A 7,569-nucleotide genomic window follows, 5' to 3' on the forward strand; every position below is an offset into this window, starting at 1 on the left:
AATCATCCATATTAAGCGGACATCAATATACTCAACTAACATTTTCTTTCGATCAAGTCCATCCTGTGCTCCACGGAATTTAAATCTATGTGTGCTCCATGTTATCATTAGATTATCCCTCCTAAAGAAACAAAATTTGTGACGTTTGGAACAACAATATCATTAGCAACCCTTAGAACCAATGGAAACGAAACATTAACCAAAGGCATAATTTCCTTTAGATCCCCGCTAGGTATCCCCTTTTCATCACGAGTATATCACGAGTAACTATAAAAATCAAATCTTCATCCTTGGAACAAGAAAAAGTTTCGATCTTGTCGTCATCCACAACAATAGGAAGTTGTTTTTTTGACTTCATGTTGTTTCTTGTGTAGTTGTTGAACCAAATCTTGAAGCTTTGCGCAACTCCTTTGTATTCGTGCTAATATTTCTTAAAGTATTGGTGGACACTTAAGATCTTGAAGAACTCTGTCTAGTCTTTGAAAACCAACTTGTAACTCATGCCTCCATCCACTTGAACTCATAGACTTGAAACTGACAGAAAATTGCTAGACTTTGGTATCGAAAGTATTGCTCGTTGTGAAGTCGTTATGTCTCTAAATCACACGAAATTCATACAGAACCTATCCCTATATGTATTAAACACTCGACCAATGTTTCATGCAAAAATTCGAAGCCAACAGTTCGCAGTTTATATTTTGTCAAAATTGTGCCAAATTTACCCGGTTTCAGACCACTTCGAAAGATTAGTCTCGAATATATAGCAAATCAACTTGAAATCTTATGAAAAATTAGGACCATAAGCTAGACAAGTAATAATCCAATTTAGAATCAAGAATCACCCAAAAATTCGATCTAAGATGGGAGAACGAGTCATTCAAAGTTATCTCAAAAACTGGCTGTTACGGGCAATTTTCTTCTTCCTTCTTTCTTCTTCTCCAAGAATTTCTAAGCACCAAACGAAATTAAATGCCTTTTCTCTAATACCACATGATGTCATTTTTGTGGCAATTTTGAACTCTTCTTGTGGTTTTGTGATTTATGGACGAACTAACTATGAAACTAAGGGATATGAATTTTAATTCGCGGTTAAGAGCATGAACAAACAAGAATTGGTTGTTTGTTTTAGGTTTACTACTCTGAAACCTAGTGCTAGCTTGCGCTCAACTTATGCAAAATATGCACTTTCTTTAACTCAACAAATCTGACTTTATTAATGAATATAAAAGCCTTATATAGGTGTGTAAGACAAACAAAGCAAAACAAACTCTAGTCCTACTAAGGATAGAAAATTAAGAACAAGATAACAAAGAAATAAACACACCCCTAATCCAAGTAGAACAAGCTCAACTTGGCTCCTATCAATTAGATTCCTATTACTATTATAAGTCTAGTCCAATTAAAATCCTAATCCAACTAGGATTTGGATTTCTAACTCAATTATAATTACAAACAGGAAAAATTGACGGGAATAATCCCACCTTTGGACCGCCTTCTTAAAACAGTCCGAGCTTTGGACTAACTCAATAAAATCCCACCTTTTACCTTATATTCTTATAATGGTCTGTTACCTGTAAATGACTTACAATTACAAGTTAAAGACCCACGTGCTCTATTTTCAGCAAAAAGAATCCCCACCCCCTATCTCTCCTCATCCCTAAAAATGAACCCCACCCCATATCTCTCCTCATCCATGAAACTGACTCTACTTTCCGCCATGGCAATCGAAATAACTGGAAAACCAAACCCCATTCCATGTCTTCCTTTCATTTTCTCTCTCCTACCTCCTTTTTATTTTTTGTTTTATCCATCGTTTTAGGGCTTATTTTCCTTTTTCCCCTTTTTTTTATTTTTTTATTATCCATTGTTTTGCTACTTCTTCGATTTCACTCTTGAATTTCTCTCTGTTATGTTGGGAAAATCTCCACTTTCTTTGCTATTTTACAGAACCTAAAATCCGATTTTGGAAGCACTAAAAATTTAGAAAATAAAAGATGCATCAAAAAATGAAGCAACAATAACAACAAGCACTAATGCAACTATCGATCCTTCAACAACAAGCTTCACTTTATCATCCGGGTGTTTTACTTGATTTTTTGCATAAGTATATCTTCAATTTTCGATTTTTTATATATATATTTTTTTTGGTATTTACAACTATTAGATGAGATGATTATTGGATAATATGGGTTAAATTTGATGGTTTTTTTGAAGTTAAATTGGATCAATGCCCTTTTTCGAATTTGTAGTACTTACACCTGAAATTGATGGTTTTGGGGGAAAGTGAATGATGGGTGATGTGGCTTTGGCATTATAATGTATCAGATCAAGTACTTGTTTGTTCTTTGTGGATATGTTGAGTAATAAGTTTCAATGAATGTAATGGTGTGTTTGAGTGGCAAGGTGTGATTTTGCATTGATGTGAGGGTTTAATTTCACGGGAAGATAATTTTCCATTGAAAAGAAGACATATTTGAGAATTTAGCAATTTTGGCTCATCTCTTGCTGCTCGCAGGAGCGTCTGCGTTCCGACGATTGTTTGATGGAGGAGAGTATGTTGAAGTAGATGCCGGAGCATAAATGATCTATGGCGCCAGCGAGGACGATTGCATCGACGTTAGAGTTCTGGTCAAGTGACCTCCCGCTGATCTCTCTCCTCTATATCTGCTGTTAAGAATAAATTAAAAAGATTAATCGGTTTCCAATAGGTAACAAGTGAAACAGGTCCATTTTAAGAAGATATGATAAAATGTGGGATTTTATTGAGTTAGTCCAAAATCGAGACTGTTTTAAGAAGGCAGTCCAAAAGGTGGGATTATTCCCATCAACTTTTCCTTAAAACAAACTAAAACATTAAGAATCCTATCAACACTAGGAGTTCTAATCCTACTAGGATTAGGATTTTAAGATTTCTATTCCTACTATAATTAGGAAAACAATACCAATCCTAACAGAACTAGGATTTGTTGTAAATGAGCCATTCCTCACATAGATCACCCTCACCTTTGCAACCTCCTACCCAATCCCACCCCTATAGCAAACCCCACCCCTCAGGTAGGTAGCCATCCTCCCACCCTATAGGAATACAACCATCACCCACCCACCCTTCATCTCTGCTTGTCCCCCTCGCTCCTCCCCTTTCTCCCCTATCCCCATCACCATTCCCCCCTTCGCTCCCTCAATTCGTCGGCCCCCCCTTTCCTCTCATTTCGTCTCTGCCTATCTCCGTCGCCCTTTCCCTTTTCCACTTTTACCCCTTCCCCGTCGTCCCTCCCCCGCTCATCTCTCTTCGTCGATGTCCACATCTGTGCGCTTCCCAACATATCCCCTTGAGCATCCCCCACCTTTTTTTCTTCCTCTTTCTCCCTGCTCTGAATTTTTTTCAAAAAAATGTTCATTTAAAACCTGCTAAAAAAATTATATAAAAGTTCTAAAATTTTTGAGGAAATGTTTTTTTCTAAAATTTTAATATTTTTAAAAAGTAAAAATTGCTTTAAATACATATACACATATTAGGAATATATAGTATGTGAGTATATCCATAGTAAAATGTCATCTGCTGACATGGACAAATTCGTAACTCAAATTAATTTCTTACGAAAGCCTTTTTTCAAGAAGCTACTATAAAAACATCAGAGCAGATGCCAAATGCTAATATTTTTCCTATGATAATAATTAGATCAAGACCGTATTAAAATTTTGAGGCCCCTTTGCTATTATAAAATTTGGTTCTAAATATAAAGATAATGTGTATATGTTGTGCATTCTATAAAATAATCATTATTAAAATATTTTAGACAAAAGAAAGTTGAATTTTGAACAATATGATTAAATTAAATATTTGATTTTGTTGTGAGAAATGTAGAGAGAGAAGATATGTAAATATATCATAGAGTATTGTATTGTATTGATGTTCAGTGTATTCACAAATGGTAGTATTTATAGGCACAAATCTTACTGTGTATTTGCATAAATCAACAATAACGGCAAGAAAAACTTACCATGCATTGAATGCATGGCAGTGGACTTCACTGTGTTCAACAGTGGAATTGGTCATTCCACTGTTTTCAATAACACTCCCCTTGAATGTCCACTGATAACTCATAACAGATGTTGTCCTATTTAGAATGCTGTTAGGAAAATCCCTGTGGGAAAAATCCATAACTAGGGAAAGGAGTATAACTATAATATATCCTTATATGCTTAAAATTAACTGCCTCATTAAAAACCTTGTCAGGAAAAACCCAGTGGGATAAAAACCTGATCGAAGGGAAAAAGAGTGCAGTGCATATAATACTCCCCCTGAATCTAGCATATATCATGAAGATGACGCATTCCAATTTTTCGGACTAATTCTTCAAATTTCTTCGCCGGAAGGGATTTGGTGAATAAATCTGCAAGATTCTCACATGATTGGATTTGTCGATGTTGATCGCCCTTCCTTTTGGAGGTCATGAGTGAAGAAGAGCTTTGGTGACAAATGTTTAGTTCTGTCTTCTTTGATGTACCCTTCGCTTACTTGGGTGATGCATGCAGTATTGTCTTCGTAGATGATAGTTGGATTTGTTGTTATTGTTTCCATCCCACATTCTTCTTGGATATTCTTGATCATTGACCTTAGCCATACACATTCCCTTCCAGCTTCATAAAGAGCAATTAATTCTGCATGATTTGATGATGTGGCCGTCAAAGTCTGCTTCGTGGATTTCCAAGATATTGCAGTACCTCCATAAGTGAACAGATATCCGGATTGAGACTTAGCCTTTTTGTGGATCTGATAGGTAGCCAGCATTTGCATATCTAATGAGTGATGCATTTGGTCTCGATGATAGAATAATCCGAGATCTTGTGTTCCTCGAAGATAACGTAATAAGTGTCTGACTCCATTCCAATGTCTCTTTGTTGGTGCATTGCTGTATCTAGCTAACAAGTTTACTGAAAAAGCTATGTCAGGTCGAGTATTGTTAGCCAAGTACATTAAGCACCAATTGCACTTAGATATGGTACTTCAGGACCAAGAATCTCTCTTCGTTTTCTTCTCGTGGTCTGAATGGATCATCTTTCTCATTCAGGGAACGCACTACCATTGGAGAACTTATTGGGTGGGCTTTGTCCATGAAAAAACGTTTCAGAATTTTTTCTGTATAGTTTGATTGATGGACAAAAATCCCATTTCTTAGATGTTCCATTTGCAGGCCAAGGCAAAATTTTGTCTTCCCGAGATCTTTCATCTCAAATTCTTTCATCAAGTATTTTGCAGTCGCTTCAAGTTCTCTAGGAGTTCCGATAATGTTCAAATCATCGACATATACAGCAATGATCGCGAATCCTGATTTAGATCGCTTAATGAAAACACAGGGACTGATTTGATTATTTTTGAATCCTTCTTTCAATAGGTATTCACTAAGACGATTATACCACATTCTTCCAGATTGTTTTAACCCATAGAGTGATTTTCTCAATTTTATTGAGAACATCTCTTTGGGCATGCAATTTTCTGGTAGTTTTAGTCCTTCAGGAACTTTCATATAAATATCTGTGTCAAGTGAGCCATACAAATATGCGGTCACTACATCCATCAATCTCATTTGCAATCCTTTCGAAACTGATAAACTTACCAGAAATCTTAGTGTAGTTGCATCGACTACTGGAGAATATGTCTCATCATAATCAATCCCTGGATTTGCGAAAAGCCTTGGGCTACTAATCTTGCCTTATATCTAGTAACCTCATTTTTCTCATTTCGTTTTTCACGAATACCCATTTGTACCCAACTGGTTTTACACCTTTTGGTATTTGGGTTATTTGACCGAATACTTCACGTTTTTCAAGTGATCTCAATTCTGCTTGAATTGCTCTTTCCATTTTGGCCAATCTTTTCTACGGCGACATTCATCAACTGTATTTGGCTCTACATCATTTTCATCGTATGTCATTTCAACCGCTATCGAGTAAGCAAAAATTTCATTCAAGACAACATCTTTTCGATTCCATTGTCTCTTTGTAGAAACATAATTAATTGAAGTTTCATTGTTGTCTACGCTTTCATGTTCCTTTTCTTCTGGAACACGTTTTTCTTCATTTTTGTTTTCATCATGCTCTGTTGGGAGATTTATATTAATTTCGTTCGTTGTCTCCCCTTGCCTTTTCATTTTTCTCGGTTTTAAATCTTTAGAACCGGGTGGTTGCCACGTTTTCGACGTGCTATTGACTCATTTTCAATTGCCTTATTGTCATTAGGAATTTCAATCCGTTCCGGAGCATTCGCAGCAGGTACATGTGACTTTGTCACTTTCTTAGAATCTGTGAATGCATCTGGCAATTGGTTTGCAATACTTTGCAGATGAACAATTTTCTTGACTTCTTGTTCACATGAATTTGTTCTCGGGTCCAGAAACGACATTTGCGATGCGTTCCATGTAATTTCCGATTTTATATTTTGTGGGTCCACTTTCTCTCCCCCTAAGGATGGGAATACCGACTCATTAAAATGACAGTCGGCAAATCGAGCCGTAAATAGATCACCAGTTGTTGGCTCTAAATATTTGATAATTGATGGAGATTCAAATCCAACATATATTCCCATCCTTCTTTGTGGACCCATTTTAGTACGTTGGGGCGGAGCAATAGGTACATGTACAGCGCACCCAAAAATTCTCAAATGTGAGATATTCGGTTCTCGACCAGATACTAATTGTAGGTGAGAATTTGTGATAGGCTGTCGGCCTTAATCTTATCAATGTTGCCGCATGTAATATAGCATGACCCAAATAGTAGATGGCAATTTTGACCTCATTATTAATGGTCTTGCAATTAATTGTAGTCTTTTGATTAATGATTCAGCAAGACCATTTTGTGTATGTACATGAGGTACAGGGCTCAACAATAATCCCAATAGACATGCAATAGTCATTAAATGTTTGGGATGTAAATTCCCCAGCATTGTCTAATCTTATTTTCTTTATTGTATGATCTGGGAATTGAGTTCTTAATCGAATTATTTGAGCCAAAAGTTTTGCAAATGCAACATTTCTGCTTGACAGAAGGCTCACATGTGACCATCGAGTAGAGGCATCAATTAATACCATGAAATAACGAAATGGTCCGCATGCAGGGTGAATAGGCCCACAAATATCTCCTTGAATTCTTTCTAAAAACATTGGAGATTCAGTGGCAATCTTATTTATAGATGGTCTGATTATCAATTTGCCAAGTGAGCATGCAGAGCATGTAATTCATTTGACCGAGGAATTTTGACGTTCTTTATAGAGTGTCCATTTGAGTTTTCAATGATTTCATGCATCATTCTTGTGCCGGAATGGCCTAATCGGTCATGCATAGAGTAAATGATTTTCTATTATCTAACTTCTGGTTTGATATCATATTAATTTCAATCGGACGTATATCTATGCGATATAGTCCCGAGGAAATTGCTGGCAATTTTTCATAGATGTATTTCTTGCCGTATTTCTCTGCCGTTAGGCATATGAATTCCTCTTTGTTCACCGTCATTGTTTCCAAATGGTAACCATTCTAACTAGGCCTGTCAATCAGGTCGGGTTGGGTCGG

This window comes from Beta vulgaris, chromosome 9 (assembly GCF_026745355.1).
Source record: "Beta vulgaris subsp. vulgaris cultivar EL10 chromosome 9, EL10.2, whole genome shotgun sequence".
In the NCBI taxonomy this organism is placed as follows: Eukaryota; Viridiplantae; Streptophyta; class Magnoliopsida; order Caryophyllales; family Amaranthaceae; genus Beta; species Beta vulgaris.